The 25,247-nt window shown below is 41.7% G+C and overlaps 1 pseudogene; it reads right to left on the bottom strand.

Annotated features, from left to right (window-relative positions):
• The window catches only part of LOC132494212 (centrosomal protein of 78 kDa-like), a 142,531-nt pseudogene extending 119,216 nt beyond the window's left edge, over positions 1-23,315 (bottom strand).
• Positions 23,316-25,247: the final 1,932 nt, after the last annotated feature.

Here is a 25,247-nt window from a genome sequence, read left to right as displayed (position 1 = left end):
ATCTTCTATTGGTTCTGTTTTTCTGGAGAATCCTAACATAATACCAACACTGACCACAAACATTTCAAAGAAACCTTCATCTTATAGTCCTATATTGATATTTTAAAAGACATTATCTTAGCACAGACCAAGTTATAAACTATAAAATTTGATTATCAAATTTTTTTAATTTCGGGGGCTTCCCTGGTGGCACAGTGCTTAAGAAACCACCTGCCAATGCAGGGAACATCCGTTCGAGCCCTGGTCCGGGAAGATCCCACATGACACGGAGCAACTAAGCCCATGTGCCACAACTACTGAGCCGGCATGCCACAACTACTGAAGCCCAAGCACCTAGAGCCCGTGCTCCGTAACAAGAGAGGCCATCGCAATGAGACGCCCATGCACTGCAACAAAGAGTAGCCCCCACTCGTTGCAACTAGAGAAAGCCCACATCCAACAAAGACCCAATGCAGCCAAAAATTTAAAAATAAAATAAATACATTTAAAAAATAAAATTTAAATTTTTTCTAAAAACATCATCTGCTCTGAAGTTTTTTCATTCTGTGTTTGTATTTAGCTTTACATTCCTCATTAAAGAAAAACTGGATGCAATGTTTTTGTTTAGATATATGTATATTTCCTTCATGGAAATTTGAGGTTCCAGTTCGTGCTAGTTTATTGATTTCCCTTTAAAAAGTTAGATTTTAAACCTTAGGTTTCTCTTAGTTATAACATGTATTTTAACATTATCTTCTAACCTAGGGAGTAATGATGAGGGATAAAAAATCTGAGAAACACCATTATCACCCCTTAGTAGACATAGAACCATTCAATAGTATTATTTTAATATTTGAAGAGTAAAGTTGTCCAGATAAATTAATTATTAAATGATCTTGGGACATAAGGAGAAAATGTTCTACAAAATCAAGATTTCTTCTATTTAAATAGATTCTTCCAGTGAAGTCTACAATGGACTATTTCAAGGAAATTTTTGAAAGATTGCAATTATATTAAGACTAAACACTGGTGTTAAGCAAACATAGAATACAATTTTATCTCACTGAGAAACTGATCATGTAGTTCTTTTCCATCTCTAATGTATGATCCTATCATTAACATCAACTTATCAAATAGACATTGTTATTATTCTATTTCTTTACAGACTCAACAATTAAATGCCTCTAAAATTGCTCAGATAAGTGTACAAAGTGACAGTTGATATTTGATCCTTTGCTTCCTTCATGAACAATAATTATAGCACAGCATGAGCTTTCAAAGAGAAATAAAGGGACCCCCCAAAAAAGTACATTAGTCAAAGTCATGGTAATAAAACTGTAAGTGAAAACAGCTATTTTATCCAAAAACTTTAAAACCATTGAGAGCACTTAAAACAGTCCATCACTCTTTCTTATACCTTGAGAACAGAGACCATGTCTGATTCTTCTGTGTATCTCCAGAGTCAAACACTGACACATATTTGGAATACTGTCTAGAAATGGCTGTTGAATTAATTAATTATAAATACCTAGATTGGTCTTATGTCTTCCACTATAACATCCTTAACTTCTAAGAAAATATTGACTTTTTAATATCATATACATGTGTAATATCTTATACGTATTTACTGGAGACAAGAAAGGGAGAAAAACAGTAGTTTTTTGTTTTGTTTTGTTTTGGTCTGCTTCTCCACTAGAATACAAACCTCATGGGAACAGACTTTGTCTCTCTTTGTTACTAATATATGCCCAAATCCCATACCAGGGCCTGGGCCATATTAAGTAATCAATAAATATTTACTGAATGAATGAATGAAAGATAATTTGAGATCAATGGTATTTCCTACCACTGCGGCTCATTCCATACAACATCATTGAGGGGTTAAAAAAAATGCTTGCTGAGTGGCAGTGAAAGGACAAATGAGGCTGGAGGGGATAAATACATCCACACAGTTAAGCTCTTTCTCTAAGAATACACCTAAGCCTTTTGTTTTCTGACAAACAAAAGAGAAGTCTGCACTTACCCAAGACGAAGGAAATTGCTAAATCACGTGAAAGGGACTCCGAGACAGGTACCGCAGGCCCCGCGGCTTCGCCTTCACCTTGGCCTTCACACCCACCACGCTGCCCGCGCCGCCCTCGCAGGTGCGTCAGAGCTACCACGCCGACTGTGAGGCCGCCGTCAACAGCCATTTCACCCTGCAGCTCCAGGCCTCTTTCGTGTGCCTGGCCGTGGCCTTTTACCTCCACCGCGACGACGTGGCCTTGAAGCACTTCAGCCGGTTCTTCCTGCGCCACTGTGGGCCCAGGGCCTGAAGCGCCTGCAGAACCAGAGCGGGGGGGCCGCCTCAACTTCCAAGACATCAGGAAGCCAGTCAGTGACGAGTGCAAGAGCGGCCTCAAGGCCATGAAGTGCGCCTTGTTCCTGGAGAAGCTAGTGACCCGGAGCCTGCTCCACTGCACCAGCTGGCCACCGACAAGTGCGACCCCCACCTGCTCCACTTCCTGGCAACTCACTACCTCAGCCAGTAGGTGGCGCTCATCAGACAGCTGGAGGGTCATGTCACCACCCTGAGCATGATGGGGGCCCCAGACGTCGAGCTGGCAGGGTAACTCTTTGACAAGCTCACCCTGGGCGACAGCGACAAGAAGAACTGAGCCTGGACTGGACTTCCCCAGAGCCACGGGGTGACCAAAGCCCTGGTCACCATGCCTGCCATGCAGACGGCAAGAGTGCCCTTGCAGAAGAAGTTCACTTTAAGTTTTGTTTTTGTTTTTTTTTTTTGGCAACAAGGGCAGGACTCTCTTTTCCTGGACTTTATCACTTAAGTTTTTTTCTTCCAGTTTTTCCGTTTCTTCCAATAAAGTTATTGGTTCATAAATAAATTAACGTCTCTGGTTGATTCGTGTGGGCAAATCTCTCATTTTTTAAGTTTTAAAACAGGTATCCAGGAGTTTCTGAACACAGCCATACCCCAACCAGATGCAGCTCAGGATCTCCACAGTGGGAGGGAGAAGGTGTTCCATGGGGCCCTGGAAAACACAAAATCAGTCTTCCCCTTATAAATAATGTAGGTATATGGGGGTAGACTGGGGTGGGGTGGGGTGAGGTAGGGGTACCTGGTGAATGTGGGTGCATGTGCATAGTGAAAGTATAGAACCATAGCCTGAAAATCATGATTGCAGTTGCCTCTGGGGAACAAGTGAAGGGAATGGGATTGGGCAGGGATTAAAATAAAGGGTGTCTTCAGTTTCACCTGAAATGTTTATGTGCATTAATTATGCAAATACTAATGGTTAAGTATGAGTAGCAAGATGGGGGGTGGAGGGGTTGGGAAGTCTGAATGGTGGAGTATCTCTTTGACAAGTTCACTCTGGGCAACAGTGATAATGGAAAAATGAGTGTTAGGCTGTCTTGCTCAGAAACACGGAGGTGACCTCCCATGGTCACCAATGCCTGGCATGCATGTTGTAATAACAAAACATCCACTTATATATGTTTTCTTTCTTTGTATCATATGTATATATGCATGCTTGTGTGTGTGTGTGTATACATATATGTATGAACATATATATATATATATATATATATATATATATATATATGTATATATTTTAACTCCAACAAGCAGCAGAGCTCATTTTGAAGTTCATTAGGAAGACGCCCTTTGTTGAAAAGCAGTTCGGCGATCACATTACTGGAAATGATATAGCTGCTTCCTAGACCTTTCCTGAGCCTGGCTGTATTTCTGCCCTTGGGTTTCACATATCCAACTTTGATTTAGTTTTTGTTATTTGCTACCAAGAGAACCTAAGCTAATATGTCTTATTATCAACACACTTTTACCAGCCTCCACTGTATTTACACTAGAGTAAATAGCTCTTCTAGGGTAGTAAATGACATTTTCCCCTTTATCCCTACTATAGAGTCCACTGAAAGGAAAAAGGATCAAGGGTGGAAGGGATCAAATAAGAACAATTTCCCGAATGGAAATACAGAATACTGAAGCCTGCTACCATATGCATCTCTTCTCACCTATAAGTGTTTTCCTCATAATCTACAGAATTTTAATTCCTTAGATCAGCCTTCCCAAGACTGTGTTCAGTATCAGCCAGTGCCTCAAAAACATTCACAAGTGGTCAGTGGAAAACTTGTATTAATCGAATTAGCAGGATTTTTTGGTTTGTTTTTTCAGTTTTTGTTTATTCTAGGATTTTTAGGTCTGATGTAAAAAATATACATTTTGAATGTATAACGTGGGGCTAAAATATTCAGTGTTTCCCAAACATTCTGATCATGGGATTCTTTTTCTACCAAATCTCACAGAACAGTATTCCAAAGAAAATAGCTTTGGAAACAACGTTAAAAGGTCCCACGGTGGGCTTCTCTGGTGGCGCAGCGGTTAAGAATCCATCTGCCAATGCAGGGGACATGGGTTTGATCCTTGGTCTGGGAAGATCCCACATGCCGCGGAGCAACTAAGCCCATGTGCCACACTACTGAGCCTGTGCTCTAGAGCCCGCAAGCCACAACTACTGAAGCCTGTGCACCTAGAGCCCATGCTCCGCAACAAGAGAAGCCAGCGAAATGAAAAGCCCATGCACCACAATGAAGAATAGCCCCCACTTGCCGCAACTAGAGAAAGCCCGCATGCAGCAACAAAGTCCCAACGCAGCCAAAAAATAAAATAATATAAAAATAAAGTAAAAAAAAAAAAATAGGGCCCTTCGTGTGTTGTTCCAGAAGCACATACCTGGTAGCTAAACCTCATTCACTTTCACTTAGAGGTCATTATGAGGAACGGGAACCTTTGCTGTGAAGGTTTCAGCAGAGTAAGCTTTAGACAGTTAAGTGTAATGCAGGCCCCTCACCATGACAGTGGGTAGATATCACACACATCCATTTTGTTTCCTGATAGGTAACTTCCAACACTGTATTTTTCCATCTGTTCTAATTTACATTTCTAAATGAATGGTCTCTGGGAATGATAACATTGATGTTTCTCCAGCACTTATATCAAAGTCAAGAGAAACTTTAAGGCTGCTAAGTAGTTTATATTCTTCACCTCCCTCTACCTATGTATTCATCTCACCAGCAGCAGAATTCTTCATTTATTTTCCAGACTAGATGGCTGAATTTTGGTCAGTAATACACCTTTTGGTCAAAAACAGTCTGTGCCTGCATCTTTTTGAAAATAAGATGACTGTTCCTCTCACCAAAGCATGCTGAAATTTCTCAGAATTCAGACATTTAACTATAAGAAAAGAAATAAGGCATACATACTACAAAACATTGTATTAATAAAGTCCAAGATTGTTAAATAAATATATAATAAGTAATGTGTTTAATGTGTAGCATGTTTTTCCTCCAGCAGAGATGATCAACATTATTCACATCATTATTTGATTTTTTTTTTTTTTTTTTTTTTTTTTTTTTGCAGTATGCGGGCCTCTCACTGTTGTGGCCTCTCCTGTTGCGGAGCACAGGCTCCGGATGCGCAGGCTCAGCGGCCATGGCTCACGGGCCCAGCCGCTCCGCAGCATATGGGATCCTCCCGGACCGGGGCACGAACCCGCATCCCCTGCATCGGCAGGCGGACTCTCAACCACTGCGCCACCAGGGAGGCCCCATTATTTGATTTTTGAATGAGCACCTTATGGCAATGCATTCCTCTTTAGGTTCAATGCAGGGCTTATCAAGTTTCTCTCCAGCCCTAAAATACATGATGCAATTCTATAAATTGAAACTGCATTATTCCCAAACAATATAGTGGGCATGAGACAATATCAAAAATCTTGTATATTTTTAAAATTTAAATGTGTTCCCACAACAACCCTTAGGTATCAATTCTCATGACACCTCCACTGAATTTGATAAGGTGTCTATTTTATTCCCAGGCAGATTCAGCATAATACAAAACTATTATTTTCTCAATATGAGAAATATTCTATCACATTAATACATGATTATATAAGGCTGGAAAATAAGAAGGTGATTAAAGCAAGCTTCTCAACAAGAATACTATTGCAGTCTGGCCCATCTTATTAACCACAACCTTCATTTGTCTACCGTTTGGCTGATTAATTCGATTCAACAGCCCTTTACTCTTTTTTTTAAATAAAGTCCAATATTCTCGACTGTTTATTCCATTTTATTTTATTTTATTTATTTATTGGCTGCGTTGGGTCTTCATTGTTGCACATGGGCTTTCTCTACTGGTGGCGAGTGGGGGCTACTCTTCGTTGCACTGTGCAGGCTTCTCATTGTGGTCGCTTCTCATTGCAGAGCAGGGGCTCTATGCATGTGGGCTTCAGTAGTTGCAGCACATGGGCTCAGTAGTTGCGGTGCACGGGCTCTAAGGTGTGTGAGCTTCAGCAATTGTGACTCACGGGCTCTAGAGCGCAGGCTCAGTAGTGTGGCGCCCAGGCTTAGCAGCTTTGCGGCATGTGGGATCTTTCCAGACCAGGGCTCAAACCCGTGTCCCTGCACTGGCAGGTGGATTCTTAACCACAGCACCACCAGGGAAGTCCCAAGCATTTATTCTTTTTTTTTTTTTTTTTTGGTTTTTTTTTTTTTTTTTGCGGTACGCGGGTCTCTCACTGTTGTGGCCCCTCCCATTGCGGAGCACAGGCTCCGGACGCACAGGATCAGCGGCCATGGCTCACAGGTGCAGCCGCTCTGCGGCATGTGGGATCCTCCCGGACCGGGGCATGAACCCATGTCCCCTGCATCGGCAGGCGAACTCTCAACCACTGCGCCACCAGGGAAGCCCCCAAGCATTTATTCTTAATAAATGAGTTTGTGCTGGGGAATCAAAGTTAAATAAGACATGTACTTGGTCCAGTTAAACTAAATATATTAGCACTTTGCCAATTTTCTAAGAGGAAAATACAAGTCCAATATGAGGTTATTTTAATAAACAATTAAATCAATAGTATAGCTAGGGAGTGTTTTCATTTATTACTCTCCATTTTAGCTTTATAAAGAGGTATGCTACCCAGTCGTTCAACAAACTCACAAATGGGAATGCAGCAATTTTTAATAAGTATGAGAAATAATGTAGGCCAGCTATTCTTCCTCTCTGAATGGTGGACTCTAAATGAATCTAAAGCATCATCAAAAAAAATAAAATAAATCAAAAACAAATGAAGCATCATCATAATGACCATCATCTGGGTAAATTATGCTGTCGAAATAACATGTTAAGGAACTTCCTCTTCCTAATAATAAGGAATGTTACCTGATGGAGAGAGAGAATTTGGGGAAGAGCAATAATACAACATGATCAACAGACTAAATTTTAGAAAACAAGGACACTCATTTGTTTACATATTTTACACTGCTGTTCCCTACAAACAGAGGAGGCACCTGAAGGTATATTTTACTAGTGTGGGTCACATAGGAGTCTTCTAAGGAACTGGTTTAAAAACATCATTCCAAAACTAGTAAAAAAAAAAAAAGTTATTTCCACTGTAGATTTGAACCTGTAAGTAATCTATAGGTAAATGTAATCTAAAAAATATTAAGGCAGCCTTAATGGCAGTTCTTTATATAAGAAAGAAACACATACTTGCTGAAAGCTTTTACAGCATCACTAGCTTGCATCCAATAATAAAAACAGCCTACACTTTTTATTTTTACATCTTTATTGGAGTATAATTGCTTTACAATTTGGTGTTAGTTTCTGCTTTATAACAAAGTGAATCAGTTATACATCTACATATGTTCCAATATCTCTTCCCTCTTGTGTCTCCCTCCCTCCCACCCTCCCTATCCCACCCCTCTAGGTGGTCCCAAAGCACCGAGCTGATCTCCCTGTGCTATGCGGCTGCTTCCCACTAGCTATCTATTTTACGTTTGGTAATGTATATATGTCCATGCCACTCTCTCACCTTGTCACAGCTTACCCTTCCCCCTCCCCATATCCTCAAGTCCATTCTCTAGTAGGTCTGTGTCTTTATTCCTGTCTTACCCCTAGGTTCTTCATGACATTTTTTTTCTTAGATTCCATATATATCTGTTAGCATACGGTATTTGTCTTTCTGACTTACTTCACTCTGCATGACAGACTCTAGGTCCATCCGCCTCACTACAAACAATTCAATTTCGTTTCTCTTTATGGCTGAGTAATATTCCATTGTATATATGTGTCACATCTTCTTTATCCATTCATCCGATGATGGAAACTTAGGTTGTTTCCATCTCCGGGCTATTGTAAATAGAGCTGCAATGAACATTTAGGTACATGACTCTTTTTGAATTTCTGGTTTTTGAATTATGGTTTATGGTATATGCCCAATAGTGGGATTGCTGGGTCATATGGTAGTTCTATTTGTAGTTTTTTAAGGAACCTCCATACTGCTCTCCATAGTGGCTGTACCAATTCACATTCCCACCAGCAGTGCAAGAGTGTTCCCTTTTCTCCACACCCTCTCCAGCATTTATTGTTTCTAGATTTTTTGATGATGGCCATTCTGACTGGTGTCAGATGATATCTCATTGTAGTTTTGATTTGCATTTCTCTAATGATTAAAGATGTGGAGCATTCTTTCATGTGTTTGTTGGAAGTCTGTATATCTTCTGTGGAGAAATGTCTATTTAGGTCTTCTGCCCATTTTTGGATTGGGTTGTTTGTTTTTTTGGTATTGAGCTCCATGAGCTGCTTGTAAATTTTGTAGATTAATCCTCTGTCAGTTGCTTCATTTGCAAATATTTTCTCCCATTCTGAGGGTTGTCTTTTGGTCTTATTTATGGTTTCCTTTGCTGTGCAAAAGCTTTGAAGTTTCATTAGGTCCCATGTGTTCATTTTTGTTTTGATTTCCATTTCTGTAGGAGGTGGGTCCAAAAGGATCTTGCTGTGATTTATGTCATAGAGTGTTCTGCCTATGTTTTCCTCTAAGAGTTTGATAGTGTCTGGCCTTACATTTAGGTCTTTAATCCATTTTGAGCTTATTTTTGTGTATGGTGTTAGGGAGTGATCGAATCTCATACTTTTACATGCATGTACCTGTCCAGTTTTCCCAGCACCACTTATTGAAGAGACTGTCCTTTCTCCACTGTACATTCCTGCCCCCTTTATCAAAGAAAAGGTGACCATATGTATGTTGGTTTATCTCTGGGCTTTCTATTCTGTTCCACTGACCTATCTTTCTGTTTTTGTGCCAGTACAATACTGTCTTGATTACTGTAGCTCTGTAGTATAGTCTGAAGTCAGGGAGCCTGATTCCTCCAGCTCCATTTTTCGTTCTCAAGATTGATTCGGCTATTCGGGGTCTTTTGTGTTTCCATACAAATTGTGAAATTTTTTGTTCTAGTTCTGTGAAAAATGCCAGTGGTAGTTTGATAGGGATTGCACTGAATCTGTAGATAGCTTTGGGTAGTAGAGTCATTTCCACAGTGTTGATTCTTCCAATCCAAGAACATGGTATATCTCTCCATCTATTTGTATCATCTTTAATTTTTGACTCTTAATGGACATTTCGTTTGTTTTCAGTTTGTGCTAATGCAAATCATGGACAGGAATCCTGCTGTACCGGTTATTCTGGTGCATTTACACAGGGCGGGGTTGAGGGCTGCTGGCTCACAGGCTATTTATATACCTTCAGTTGATGGAGAGGGCTAAATGCTTTCCAAAGTAGTTGTGTCGATTTACACTCCAGTATAAACAGGGTAGAAGATTCCCATAGTACTCGAGGTCTACAATACCTGATACTACCAGATTGTATGTATTTGTCCATCTCATTGGCGTGTAGTTTCCTTGGTTTTGACTCACTTGTCTCTTATTACTTAACGAAGTCGTACGCTTTTCTCTGTTTACTGGCTGTTTGGATTTCCTTTTTTATGAGGTTTACATCAACTATTGTTATTTTTTATTATTATTTTTATTATTTTATTATTTATTTATTTGTGGCTGTGTTGAGTCTTCGTTGTTGCGTGCAGGCTTTCTCTAGTTGCGGCGAGCGAGGGCTACTCTTCATTGAGGTTGCTTCTCTTGTTAGGGAGCACAGGATCTAGGCGCACGGGCTTCAGTACTTGTGGCACGTGCGCTCAGTAGTTGTGGTTCGCAGGCTCTAGAGCGCCGGGTCCGTAGTTGTGGAGCATGGGCTTCGCTGCTCCGCGGCATGAGGGATCTTTCCGGACCAGGACTCGAACCCATGTCCCCTGCCTTGGCAGGCAGTTTCTTAACCACTGCGCCACCAGGGAAGTCCAACTATTGTTATTTTGAATTCTTCTCCATTTCCAAGTAATACTCTTACATGACTATTTTCTCACTAAATTGGAGGCATTATCTCTTCATTTTCTAACTTACTAATAAGTAAGGGTTTAGTTCCTTTACACTCTTTCCTATGTCCACACTGCTCAGTAAAGTTATGTCATCATGAGTTATTCCACTGCTCATGATCTCTTTGACTTGTAGTCATATACTTAAAAACCTACATTGTTGATCAACTAGAAACTCTCTCAACGTCACACTTTGTAAAATGAGGACATTCATACCATCTTCCCTTTTTTCTACCTCCTGTCTACCTTCCAAACCTAGCTTTTACGTTGTCAAAGTTGAAATTTATATTCTGTTCTATGTGCAGTTAAGTCTTCTGTTATTTGAGAGTCAGTACGGAGTAAGGTTTAAGAGAACAGGCGGAGAGCCTGAACTCAAAGGCTCGATCCAACCTTAAATTAGGTACAGCCTGGGCAAGTTCCTTCCCTGACTTAGCTTCCTGTTCTCAAAAGTGGGAATGATATTAGCACCAACCTCATAAGGCAATTCAGAGGATTAAATGAGTTAATATATGCAAAAACACTTAGAGCCTAATATATACTAAGTACATACCAGTATACAATACATTTCAGTACATACCAAGTTAATACTAATACATACTAAGTATAGTTTACTTTAGTTATTTGTGTTTACATGCAAATTGACAATAAAAGCTGCAAACCAAGACAGTACTGCCATTATTACAGTGAAATTAATATTGCCCACTGCAGAGGTACTGTGTCTCTGTGTATAGACTACACCTCATTCCATACTGTGCCAGTGTCACTGCCCTTGTGCAGGGTGACCACATACCCCAAGCCGCCTTGGGCTGTTCCAGTTTATACCTGTTGTCCTGATGTTACAGCATTAGAGTGCCTCCTTACACTATTGAAGTGTAAGGAGTTTGGACAAGTTCTGGTTTGGACAACAAATTAGATACGTGGTCATTACCCCTGTGTGTCACTGAAAAGGGGGACATCTATAGTGTCACGTTGAAGTGGATTCTTCCTTTCCTCACCAATACTAGGTTAAAAATCAACCATAGTTTAGTTGGCTTTATGTTTATGTCCGTATAGCCTTTTCTCCTCTGGAGTTCAAGTTCCTTCTCCTCTTCCTCTCCCTCCTCCCTTCCAACAGTGCCTAATACCTAGTAAGTACAATATGCCTCAAGGTGTTTCTATGCTCTCAATCACACAATCAATAGAAGCCTCTCCACTCTAGACTAGCTGCAATCTGCACTGAATCCCCTATTACCTTCCTTCTTGGTTTATTGCCTCATTTTGCTGGATTATTTCTATAAATAGCTTAAGGTGTAGCACAGGAGGTCAATTTTTCAAATTTCTTTCTGTACAAAATATCTTCTTCAGCCTCCACTTATGACTGATAGTTTGGCTGGATACAAACCCCTAGGGTGAAAAGTATGTGCCTGAAAAACTTTGGAGGTATCTTTCTAATGCCTTCCAGGATCCATGGTGCTCATGACAAGTATGATAAAGTCAGATTTTAAATTTTCTTTTTAGGTAGCCAGTATTTTTCTCTCTGGAATGGATGTATTCTCTCAGTATTTTATTCTATTTTAATTTATTTTTTCAGTATTTTAAAGTTTCACAAGGAAGGGTGCCTAGGTATGAGGCTATTCTTGCTCGTCTTGTATAACTATTTTCAGTCTGAGGCCTGATGTCTACTTTCAGCTGTGGGGAATTTTGTTGCCCTTTGATAGCTTCCCTCCAGTTTTTTTCTGGGTCTAGAGTTTCTAATAGTAACATGTGGGATCTCCCAGATGCAGCCTCTCTAACATATTTCTATCACATTTTCCATTGTGTCTTTCTTTTTTATACACTGAGAAATTTTTTAAATTCCTACTGAATTTATTTCAGCAACCATATTTTCATTTCCAGGAGACCTCTCTTGATTTCTGATCATTCTCTTTTTAATTAACTCCCTAGTCTTATTTTATAGTTTCTAGGTGTGTTTAAACCTCTCTCAGGATATTAATTAAGGTTTTTCCTTAATTTATTTTGTTCCCTAAATTGTCCCTGGTCCTACTAGGATATGTTTTCACTCTTTTTCCCCCTCTCTGATGTTGTAAGCTTTACTCAGCTATCAGGTAAATGACAGTTATTTTCTATTTAAGAATGAGTGCAGAGAGCTTCCCTGGTGGCGCAGTGGTTGAGAGTCCGCCTGCCGATGCAGGGGACACGGGTTTGTTCCCCGGTCTGGGAGGATCCCACATGCCGCGGAGCGGCTGGGTCCATGCGCCATGGCCGCTGAGCCTGCGCATCCGGAGCCTGTGCTCCGCGATGGGAGAGGCCACAGCAGTGAGAAGTCCCCGTACAGCAAAAAAAAAAAAAAAAAAAAAAAAAAAAAAAAAGAATGAGTGCAGAAAGCTCCCTGAAGTCAACGATTGATTGGCTTCTTATGCAGGAAGAAGTGGGGAGTAACTGTAACAGGATCCCCCCCAAACACAATTTTCTCGGGTGTAAAAACTCACACTAGCTGCCCTAGATCTCGCCAGTTTCACTGTTTTCAAAATGAAATCATCTCATTTCAGGAGGGTGAGAGCGGGGCTGGGTGTCCACTCCTCCAAACACAACCCTTCAATGAGCTCCCCTATTTCAGTCACACTTTTAACTAACCCCACCCTCTCTCATACATGCGCATCAAAGCACGGAGCTACTTCTGCAGGTGGGGTCAGAATCCTCCTCAGTTGCACGTGGTCCCTGTGCATATTCTAGGTGATGCTTTTCCTCTGTTCTACTGCTTCGGTTTCACACTCTTCCACCTGTCTTCCGTCTTCCCAAACTATGTTGAAATCTCTTGATTATTGTGGGCTTATATACTTAAACACTTTGATACCATCATTTTTGTGTCTTGTCAAAATGGAGAAGAGCTAAAAGGGTTCTCATGCATTCTGAATCTGCTATTCTGTGGTCCCAGTGTTTAAACTTCTTGGTCTTCCCCAGTGTCTATCACTGCTTTTAGAAATACAATCTCCTGGTCTACTCGTGAAGGAAATGAATACACCACATCTAAAATGACAAGGAATGCGGGTTACATGCTCTAGGGTCTTGTCGTACTCTGCTATTTACTAAAAAACCACTTACGTGCTACAAATTGTAGGTGCTCATTTATAAAACGAAAGGGGGTAACTCTACATGAACTAAAGATTTCTCCTGCTCTAACTCATAATTTTCTAAGTTCTTTTCTTAAAATTTCTCTATATTATCATTAATTTTCATTAAAAAAATAAAAATCGGGCTTCCCTGGTGGCACAGTGGTTGAGAGTCTGCCTGCCGATGCAGGGGACACGGGTTCATGCCCCGGTCCGGGAGGATCCCACATGCGGTCGAGCGGCTGGGCCCATGAGCCATGGCTGCTGAGCCTGTGCGTCCGGAGCCTGTGCTCCGCAACGGGAGAGGCCACAACAATGAGAGGCCCGCGTACTGCACAAAAAAAAAAAAAAAAAAAAAAAAAAAAAAAAATCTAACTTTCTCTTTTGAAAATCAAAGAGTAATTCCCATAGTCCTACAATAATGGGATAATTAGTTCTGAAACCTGTCAAGTTTCATGTTTCATATGAAAAGAAAATCACATTAAATAATTTTTAAATTTAAATAATTAAATTTAAATAATTTTTTTAAATTAAACATGGACTTTGTAGCACAAAGACAAGGTCCCCCCAAATGGTGTTGCTTTATTTACTAGAAGTGTTCAGCTCTGCATTGAAGTTGAAATAAAATAAATATATTATTTTTGAGGTGCAAAAATTTCTTATGAAAATCAATTTTTCTTTTCTGTCCATACAAACAAAAGTATGGAATGACATTAGAGGTCAGGTTTATTTGGTAATAGAATGTAGCTTCTTGATATTTTTGATTTTAGGAAAGGAGAATATCAACATCGAAACGTTTTTCAACTTTACTTTTATTTAAAATGAGGCCATATTTTCCTCTTATAAAAAGAGAGGTCAACTAGAACTGTCAATTTTCTCATCTTTAAACAAGAGCACTGAATCAGCTGACTCTACTCATTCAGAACTCAATTTCTTTATCTTATGATCACTAAGCTTCTCCCTAAATCTAATATACTAAGGTTCTAAGGAAAGGAAAATATATTACTAACGACAATTTTGATTTTTATTTCTTAGAGTTCAAATGTCCACCATTCACCTTGGTCTAAGTTTAAGGAACCATTCAAGGGGATACAACGCAGATGGGAGGAGAAAACAGAACCCTCACACAAGCTGTGCAGTGTTGCAGTCAGGCTTCCATTTGAAAAATAATCTTCTCTATAGCTTTAAAGTGATAACTTTGTACCTGCAATGCTTCTTGTTTCAAACGGATTTTCTCTGGCTCCTCCTGAACACGTTCTGAGGAAACGTCGACCTCTTCGACAGTCACAGGAAATTCTGATGCACCTGAGTGTCTGAGGAAGAAGATAAGAAATCACAGAGTTGTTACACTAAAGTGCAAAGAAAGAAGACAAGATTGTAAAATAGATAACACAAGCCAGATCCAAATATGCAAATATTAAAGGGCATTTAACAAAAGTGATCTGCGGTGTCATTATTTATAAATGTCTCTCACTGCTCCTTAGTCTAAAACAGGCAATGACTAAGTAAAATTACAGGAACTTATTTTTGCTATGTTACTGTACAGACCTCTGTTGTACATGGTTAGGATTAGTAATGGGAATTTCCCATATTATTTTATTAAGTTGCACTGTTGGTGGGAATGTGAATTGGTACAGCCACTATGGAGAACAGTATGGAGGTTCCTTAAAAAACTACAAATAGAACTACCATATGACCCAGCAATCCCACTACTAGGCATATACCCTGAGAAAACCATAATTCAAAAAGAGACATGTACCAAAATGTTTATTGCAGCTCTATTCACAATAGCCCGGAGATGGAAACAACCTAAGTGTCCATCATCGGATGAATGGATAAAGAAGATGTGGCACATATATACAATGGAATATTACTCAGCCATAAAAAGAAACGAAACTGAGCTATTTGTAATGAGGTGGATAGACCTAGAGTCTGTCATACAGAGTGAAGTAAGTCAGAAAGAGAAAGACAAATACCGTATGCTAACACATATATAAGGAATTTAAGAAAAAAAATGTCATGAAGAACCTAGGGGTAAAACAGGAATAAAGACACAGACCTACTTGAGAATGGACTTGAGGATATGAGGAGGGGGAAGGGTAAGCTGTGACAAAGCAAAAGAGAGGCATGGACATATATACACTACCAAACGTAAAGTAGATAGATAGTGGGAAGCAGCCGCATAGCACAGGGAGATCAGATCGGTGCTTTGTGACAGCCTGGAGGGGTGGGATAGGGAGGGTGGGAGGGAGGGAGATGCAAGAGGGAAGGGATGGGGGAACAGATGTATATGTATGACTGATTCACTTTGTTATAATTAAATATAATTAAAAAAATAAATAAAATAAAATAAAATAAGGCAAAAAAAAAAACAGTCTGGAAGAAAATGTAGTTTTTCAGAGGAAAATACATCAGTAAAGGGACTGATGAATAATCAGAAAGTCAACATATCTAAGCTGTGAATAATAGACATTAGAATTTAAAAAAATAAATCACATACACATACACAACTAAAACTGACCCATCAAAAATTTCATCTTCTCACCACCCTTAAGCCAAAACTAGGGCAACAGTAATACAATTCTCCCATCAAGCTTTACTGACACTGCAATGTTGTTCAATAGGACATTTCCAAACATTTAAAAACTGACCTGGCCACAACCCCATAAAAGTCTACAGATCATAAAGAACTGTGCTGGGATTATATAACCACGCAGAAGACAAGTCACTAGGACATCATTTTGACAACAAGCAGCAAACCCTGCAGCATAGGAAAACCCTAACAGGAGAACGAGGTGCACACCCCTCTCCCTGGGAATGCAAGACCAGGACTGACACCCAAGATGCGCTTCTCTCAACCTCAGCAGTGGTGCCTTTCACAGAGCAACTATGCAGTCTCCCAAGACCACTGGGAAGGAGAATCTGATACTGACAGTATTCACTTGCCACGAGGCCATAAGCGAGGGAATGTGTGTGGCCTTGGTGAGAGAGCAGAGGTTTGGGAGATGTTGCTTTATATTGGCTTTCAGATCAGGAATTTGTACATACAGCCCTCAAACAACGTTTCTTGAAAACATGTGAACATTCTTGAGTATGACAGCTCCATGTGAGGGGTCAGAAATGGCAGTCAAGTTCGTTTCACTGGGTAACAGCTGATTTGCGGACTGGAAAACAGGCTTCCTTGTTTACAGACATAACCACAAGGCTGCCATTTATGCGCCAAATCCACACAACTACACAGTTGCATTGGGAGAGCGACCAAACATGTTTTACATGGATTTATTTCAGAGAGGGAAATGCTTCATGTAAGGCTCTGTCAGTTTAAAAAGCAAGAAGAATGACCATCCACCTTTCCCAATTCAAGCCCTATATATCATAAATATGATAGCTACACACCAGCAACTGATTACATACATCACAAGCTTTGATGAATGGAAAGCCCCTAAAAAGATATCAACAAGACGAAGTTAGATCTTCATGTAAATACATCACCAGTTAAACCCAGTTAATACAACTATTTAGTATTATGTACAGTATCCATACAGAATTGTGTATAAAAATAAATAAGCTCAAAAGAAGGACCTGGAAAGCTCTGCTATGGAGAAAACTGAACAGCATTAAGCCGACTGGCTTGGTAATAACTCTCTGAACAGCTGAGAGCCCCCTTCAGTTCCTATGTTCAGGATGGTTGAGATTTCAGTCTCACTTCTTTAAATGGTGATATTAATTGTTCTCTAATTTACCACTCTGTGTAACGAGGATGGACCTGAGATTAAGTGTCTCAGGAAGAAGATAGGAAACCACAGAGTTGTTAAACTCAAGTGCAAACACTGGGGATTCAACACTATAGTTTAGGCAACAGCAATTCACATCACCATTTAGTCATATTCTTTCTACAAAACAAAAGCTGCACTCACATGTATGAAAAGACAAAAATTAACTGCCATCTGTATCAATATGTTAATGTGCTTCAATCACATATGTTTTCATGAAAGTTTAAACATCAAATCACCTTTAAGATCTTGACCATGTGATCTGTTCCCTGCCATGTCAGATTATACCCTGTGAAGTTTACTGTCTTAACAGTGATAGAGTTCTTTATACCTTGACAAGTAACTAAAAGGAAAAAAAAAACACACACACAATAAGATGAAGAGCCTATACATTTGTCAATCTTGACTTATTTGCTTTTCTTGAGTCAATTGGAGGTTTATAGCCACATTCTTAAAATCATTAACTACAATCTTCCCAAACAGGTAATTGATGAACTGATGCATCCTAAAACTCGTCAGTAACAAAGTGTTATTCCAGTTTACAGCAACAGTTTAATTCTATTTAGGTACTAAAACTGAATACACTGAATACTGCAAACTTTATTCCCAACCACTCAGTAAAGTACTACATACTTTTGAGACAAAGGGAAAAAAAAAGAAAAACCTGAAAAGCATACGATTCTTCCGATTTTCATTTCCAATGATACATGCCAATCTTGATGATCAATCAGCGATTTAAATGTCAACTATAAACCCAGTATTTTATTAGCTGCTATGCAGTATACTAGAGCAATAGAAGAGAGAGGACCTCAAACTCTCTGTTCCCTCAGATTGAAAGGCAGGCTTCCTGACCCCTCCAGACCACTACTGAACACAGGGAAGGCACACTAATCTTTCAGGACCCTAATCAAGAGTCACCTGCTTTGTGATTACTTCCATGACACACCCTCACCAACACCACTGAGTTTGCTGCTCCTACGGGACGTTACATATATTTCTTCTTTTAACACATACCACGGGGCTTCCCTGGTGGTGCAGTGGTTGAGAGTCCGCCTGCCGATGCAGGGGACACGGGTTCGTGCCCCGGTCTGGGAAGATCCCGCATGCCGCGGAGCGGCTGGGCCCGTGAGCCATGGCTGCTGAGCCTGCGCGTCCAGAGCCTGTGCTTCGCAACGGGAGAGGCCACAACAATGAGAGGCCCACATACCGCAAAAAAAAAAAAAAAAACAAAACACATACCACGGTGCATCATAATTATGATTGCAGATAGATGTTCTAACAATTGAAAGAGAATGATGACTTTTTTGCTCTTCATCTTGCTATTTCCCTTCCCATAATACTTCTTGAAGAGAAACCATAAAAATATAAACAAACAGAGAAAACAGAAAATATACAAAACATGTAGTTTGTGGCTTAACACAAACTTAAGTAAGATTAATTCTGACAGTATCCAGCATGACAAACTTCCATGGTACAAATGAGAATGGACCAAGGCTTGAGCAGGTACAGGAGACAATCAAGGCCTGAACACTACCAACAAAAGGTAGACAGGAAAAGGTAGACAGACACGGTGTGTAGGAAATCACGAGACCAGTCTGATGGGAAGAGACTTAAACAAGACTGAAACCCACTTTCTAAACCTCCATCCCCAACTGGACAATTCACAAGACACAGGTGCACCAAAGAAGCCAATTATTCAATCCCTTTAATGGGGAGGAACAGTTTAAACTTTTACTGGTTTAGTTAGCCCCAAAAGCAACTATCAAATGTTGGCAGGACACAATGAAGGCTCACGTTTGTTAACATAGTTAAGTCTCTCTCTCACACAACTAGCCCACTTAGCTCCATGTTCCTTAGAGCACCCGACGGACATACACAGCATTTATGAGCTTTACACAACTGAAAGGTCACATTTTTATTTCTTATCGCAGGAACACGACTTCTGAAAACTCTTTTTCTGTCACAACCTAAAGCAAAATTATTGTAAAATGAGTGATTTAAACCATACATTTTATCATCATTAAAAAGTATCTAAATAAAAACAAAAGCATCTGCTCTGGGCTAAGGATTAGAAACGACTCCTGCCCTTAAAGCCTTCATTAAGGAGGAAGATGTATAAACTCAAAATTTCAATCACATGAGATAAATAAACGTAACCTTTATGCACAGAGCTTCCTATGGAGGCAAAAAGTTATATCTAAGTGACGGCTTCATGATAACCCTGAAGTACAGTCTGGAAAGATGAGACTACGCAGAGTTGGAGTAGGAGGTGCATTAGCTGCAGAGGGAACATGTGTGAAAAGACACTCAAGCCTGACTCCTGATGGGCACTGTAAATACTGCAGGTGGGGATGACTAAAGGCCAGGGGTCCAAGTGTGAGAAGAGACAGAAATGAAAATAGAGATGTTGGTCCAAGCAAGCCTGGGAGAGAGCATGGCTTGTATTCCACAGGTGGTGAGACCTGGGGCTACCACTAGCTGAGTAAGGATGCCTCTGCTGATTAGAAAAAGGCTTCCCGCTGCTGAAGGACCGACTAGATAAAGGGAGTGATCACAAAAAGCTCCCCTTCCTCAGGGCAAAGAGCCCTATAAGGCTTGGCCGAGCACAGTTCATATTACACGCCTCCGTGCAGAGCACACGCTGGGCGGCTAGTATGCACTAACTCTGTGTGGGCAAGCCATTAGCAGCATTATTTTAAGCACATCTTTTTCTGTTAGAAGATCACTTAACCCGAGTAGGCAGATGAACTTAGAGGAACTGAACCCAGGGGCCGTGAAACCACCCAGGTGTTTCTGCCATAGTCTGGGCAAAATGTAATATGGATGAAGAAGCAAATTTAGGAGGAGGCCAAAATTTACAAGCTAGACCCACTGGATGCAAGACATAAAGAAAGTTCAGTGAAGGAACTCTGAAGAGAATGGGCTCTACAATAAATTTTTCTTACATTCAATGTCAAATATCAGGCAAAATTAAGTACAGTGGCCTTTAAGGTCCCTTCCAGCTCTAATTTCTTTTGATTTCTAACTTATTACTCTGGTTAAGTAAAGTCCCTTCAGAGGTACAGAACAGTTCTTATACCTGAATGGGATGCAAAGAATAATCTGACTTCTCTTCACCAGGGGATGAGTTGAACTATCCTTGCAGAAGAGATAACAGATGGTGTGAACCCCAGATCCTAGAAAAGGGCCAGGCACACGATAAGTATTCAGCTTTTCAAAATCAAATGAACAATCATTTCCTGTCCTAGATCTTTACACCCTTCCTCTGCTGGCTGCTTTCTCACAGCTTATAAACATCCTCAAATATACCCACTTAAAAATCTCTCAGACCTATGATTCTTTGGATCTTCTTGTGGATAACCTAAGTCTCTACCATGCCTTCAAACACCTGTCCTCCCAAAAAGCCCAGATCTGTACCTTGGGTCCAGACCCGTCTACCAGGCCCCTCTAAAGCACTGAAGATGAAGTAAGATCCTCTCGCCAGCCCCAATCCCTTCCTACTGGGCTCTGTATCTCTCAAAAAGATGCAGCTGTAAACTGTCACCCACGCTTGCTGCCCTCCCTTTTCTAACTGGTCACCAGGCCCTACCCATTCTCTCTCAGATATGCAAAACCCAGTCCCACCTTTCATAACTTCAGTGGGACCCTCAGATTACAATTCACCCTGCACCAAATCAACTGCCTCCCACATGGAGGTCCGAGTGAGCCTCTAAACCCCAAGTTCATCTCACTGTTCTTTGGTGTTTCCCACAGCCTTCAGGATAAACATCCAAACTTCTGACAGGACAAACAAGGCCCCCTTCTCTTGGGCCCCACTAAGTTTCCAGTATCAACTCTCATTTCTCTCCCAAACCCTGAGTTCCAGTCCTATACCTTAGTTTTGCCATATTTTCTTATATTTCTCAAACTTCAACACACACTGCTCTCTCCTGCCACCCCAGGAGCTTCTACATATCCTTAGAAAGGATGGCACCTCCTCCAAAAATCCTACCATGAACTTTCCCTTCCAAGATTCTGTGCTCTATAGCACCAGAACTCACTTCTTCCAGAGCACTGACTACTGTGCTTGTGTTTACTTGCTGCCCAGTAGAAGGGAAGATTACCTAGGGCAGAAGCATCGTCTCCAGCAGCCCTTGGTTCTGACAACTCATTCAAGTGCCAGGATACTTTACACACATAACCTGCTTAATTAATTCTAAGAACCCACAGAAAGAGTGGTTATTAATGTCATTTGACAAGTGTGGGGATTGTAGTGCAAAAGAAACCTGCCCAGGCCACAGACACCATAAGCCCTGGAATTCAAACCCTAGGCTGCCTTCACACCAGGGCTCTTTCCACTATATGATACGACTACTGAAAAACAGATTTTTTCTTTCCTGAGCCCTGTTTTAATGGAAAGGAAATGAAGCTGGGATATATCCATTTCCTAATCGCTTTGGTGTGTACCAGGCAAAGTCATTCAACAGACCAGGTAACATCTGTGCAACAATTAACGATGCTCCAAACTGTGCTAAGTGTTCTACTTTGTACAGTCTAGAAGCATTAACACAGTGCATCCTTGTAACCGCCACAGAGACTGGGTCCTGTTAAGCCCACGCTACAGATGACAACACTGAGACCTTGAAGCCTTAAGGCACTCGGCCGGGGTCACCGAGCTGGCAGGAGTCCTAGGCCGCACGCCCCGTCTAGTGCACGCACACCCGGTCACTGGGCGCTGGTTCTAGTGCCCACCCTCCACCTTGCACCATTTAAAACCCCGCTTCTCAGCGCCCACACGAGGGGCCCTGGAAGCGGGAAGTACAAACCTGTCTCGACAAGCCGTGGCTGGAAGAAGCTCTGGATACAGATCAGGGGCAGCGGGTGCTCAGGAGCGGCGCCCAGTGCACCCCGCGGAGGCGGTCGGCCTGAAGTCCAGCAGGCCCTCCTGTAGGGAAGCGCGCACGGAGGGCAGAGGCACCGAGTCCTGCAGCGCGCACAGGTCCTCAGAGCGCGGAAAGATATCGACCACGCTGTCCCGGCGCAGCTTCACCAAGGGATCATGGCCCGAGCGCGACCTCGGGGACGCTGGCTGCGGACACGATGCCCACACCCGCCTGGGGGCCCCGGCTCGCCTCCCGGCCCCTCGGGCGCCCACCGCCCGGCGGCTGCGGCCCCGCAGCGTGCGCAGGACCGGCGTCGCAGCCAGAAGACATAGGGCCACGGGCCCCAGCTACGCCAACCTTCCCCATGCCACGCTCCAGACACCCCGCAGGGCCTGGAGTTGGCGCACGCATCTACGCCCTCCACGCCGCGGGGCTGCCGTTTAAGTCAGTGGGCGGGACCGTGGGGGCGGGGCTCGAGGACGTCAGCACGCTCGCCGTGCGTCGCGTCCGCATGCAGCCTGTCTCCCATGGTGACGCGGCCTGAAGAGTAGGGGCTTGAGCTCTGAGACTAAGGCAGCGCGAAACGTTGGAGGTGTGGAGACTTTGGGGCTTCCAAAAAGCGTTTGCTGACTCATCCAAACAAAAGTGAGACCTGGTTGTATCAACGCATTTGAAAAGTAAACTCCCGTAAGTGTCTGTGCTCCCCCCGCCCCGGAGAGAGCGTGTATTCCGTGAGGGACACACGAAAGGCTGAGTGAACGTCTGCCTGTGGTCCCTTACCTGGTGCACGGGTGTGTGAATTTATGCGGAGAGCTCTTAATTTCTGTCGTTTCTGACACGGTAGTTGGCAAATGGTGACGTGTTCCATGCATTCAGGACATGATCGTGGTTACTAATAATCACTTTGTTTTGTACTGACAACTCCACAGAGAATTTACTACTGAATATCCACTTTACAGAAGAGAAAGTGAGGCGTAGGAAGTGAAGTGACCGAGTAAGAGTAAGGACTCAGACAATTGGTGTTAGTAAATGAACCCTGCAAGGAGGCCGTTAGCCTGCGGTGGCTCTAGTGATGCGGCCGCCTACGTAAAGCAACCAAAATCTAAGCCTGTCAACGCCTCAGGGTGACGCACACCGCTGAGGACAACCAGTCACAAACCACCAACTAGGCTTTAAAGCGATAGCAAGTCAGTCACTTCCTTGCTTTGCTTCTGCCCTTTGAAACTAAAAATCTCTGCAGCTCCTGTGGCTGGAGCGCTCCTCACCACTTCCGCTTTGGCGGTGCCTGAATTGAATCTAGTTTTGCTCACGTAAAGTCTTGTTTTAAACATGCCTCAGTTTGTCTTTTAACATTGGCCGTAGAAGTTGGATTTGTGTCCAGTTTCTAGAACAGTGGTCGTCCTCTGGTCAGGCCTTAGGCGTTATGCATACAACGTTCCTCTTCTACCACCACCTTCTGGATGCCTCCACCCACTACCAGCTCCCGCGTATCAGATCCCCTAGATGTGGTCAGCAATGGCTTTCACATGCAGCGTGCTCACATTATAACATTGCAGACACCCCTCCGTCCTCCAGCCAGCGTGTGAACTGAAACATTACCATTGTTGTTGAAGAGCCTGATGTGACCACTTTCCCAAACACAGCCACTCCCCAGCTGACCCTGGGTGACCACTCTTCTGAACTTGGTCTCCATCACTGCATGGATGTCTTTCTACTTAGGCTACATTTTTAAGTATTCTTAAACCTCATATAGTATTCTGCTATGTTTTCTCTTCTTACTTGCTTTTTTTAGTGTTATCTTTGCTAGGTTCATCCATGCTGACACGTAAAGATCTGTCTAGTTCATGTACTTTCCTCACTATGTAGGATCCCCTTGTAGGGAAATACAATAATTTATATGTGCATTTTCCTGTTGATGGATATTTAAATTGTTTCCAATTTTCAGAATGATTTCTGTTTTAAAAAAATTTTTATATACTTTTTAAAGGTTACTTTACATTTACAGTTATTACAAAATATTGGCTCTATTCCCTGTGTTGTACAATACATGTTTGAGCCTATCGTACACCCAGTAGTTGACATCTCTCACTTCCCCACCCCGTATTGACCCCTCCTCCCCCTCCGCACTGGCAACCATTAGTTTGTTCTCTATATCTGTGACTCCCCTTCTTTTTGTTGTATTCGGTAGATTGCTGTATTTTTTAGATTCCATATATAGGTGATATCCTACGGTGTTTGTTTTTGTTTGACTTATTTCACTTACCACAATGTCCTCCAAGTCCATCTGTGTTGCCGCAAATGGCAACATTTCTTTCTTTTTTAAGGCTGAGTAGTATGCCATTGGTTATATGTACCACATCTTCTTTATCCATTCATCACTTGATGACACTTAGGTTGCTTCCATATCTTGGTAATTGTAAATACTGATGCTCTGAACATTGGGGTGCATGTATCTTTTCAAATACATGTTTTTGAAATCACGTGTTTTTGTTCTTTTTGGATTTATACCCAGGAGTGGAGTTGTTAGGTCATATGGCAGTTCTATTTTTAGTTTGTGAGAACCCTCCATACTGTTGTCCACAGAGGCTGCACCAGTTTACATTCCTACCAACACTGCACCAGGGTTCCGTTTTCTCTAAAAATTGTAGATTTTCTTCCTAGGGGTAATTGAGGTGATAGTTGAATAATAACATAAGATCAGACGAAGTCTAAAGAAATTTTAGAAAAGCTGGATAGAGTAGGAGAACTTCTGTTCGCTGGTGTCTGAATGTTAGAGAGACACCAAGACATGTGGGCCAAGTTCTGGAGAGAAGGGAAACACAGACGCAAGCTTGACATTTGGTGCAGCTTTTCTCCTTGGGGCATTTGCTGATTGAAATGTTACAGCCTAGGAGCTGAAAAGCCAAAGAGTTCAAAGGACTCTAACGACAGAAGCCAAACGGCAAGAACCGTTTTCCATTGATAAACAGCATTTTAACTATGTAGAAGCAGAAAATGAAAAGAAAGAACTTTGCATTACATTTAATACAAGTTTAGGGAGATCTTTGTGGTATATTAGTGAACTTATTTGTGGAAATTTAGCCATGTACATTGTGTTGGAGAGGCACCAAGAGTTCAAGAATTCTCACAATTTGAGGACACAGTTGCCTTAAATGTAGGCATGGTGGCACCATTTACATAACAATGATTTGGAGGATGTGTTAGTCAGCTCTTGCTGTGATAATGCTTTGGAACTAATCACCCCAAACTCAGTTACATAATCA

This window comes from Mesoplodon densirostris, chromosome 7, assembly GCF_025265405.1.
Source record: "Mesoplodon densirostris isolate mMesDen1 chromosome 7, mMesDen1 primary haplotype, whole genome shotgun sequence".
Taxonomy (NCBI): domain Eukaryota; kingdom Metazoa; phylum Chordata; class Mammalia; order Artiodactyla; family Ziphiidae; genus Mesoplodon; species Mesoplodon densirostris.
This window is presented reverse-complemented; position numbering and strand designations above follow the sequence as displayed.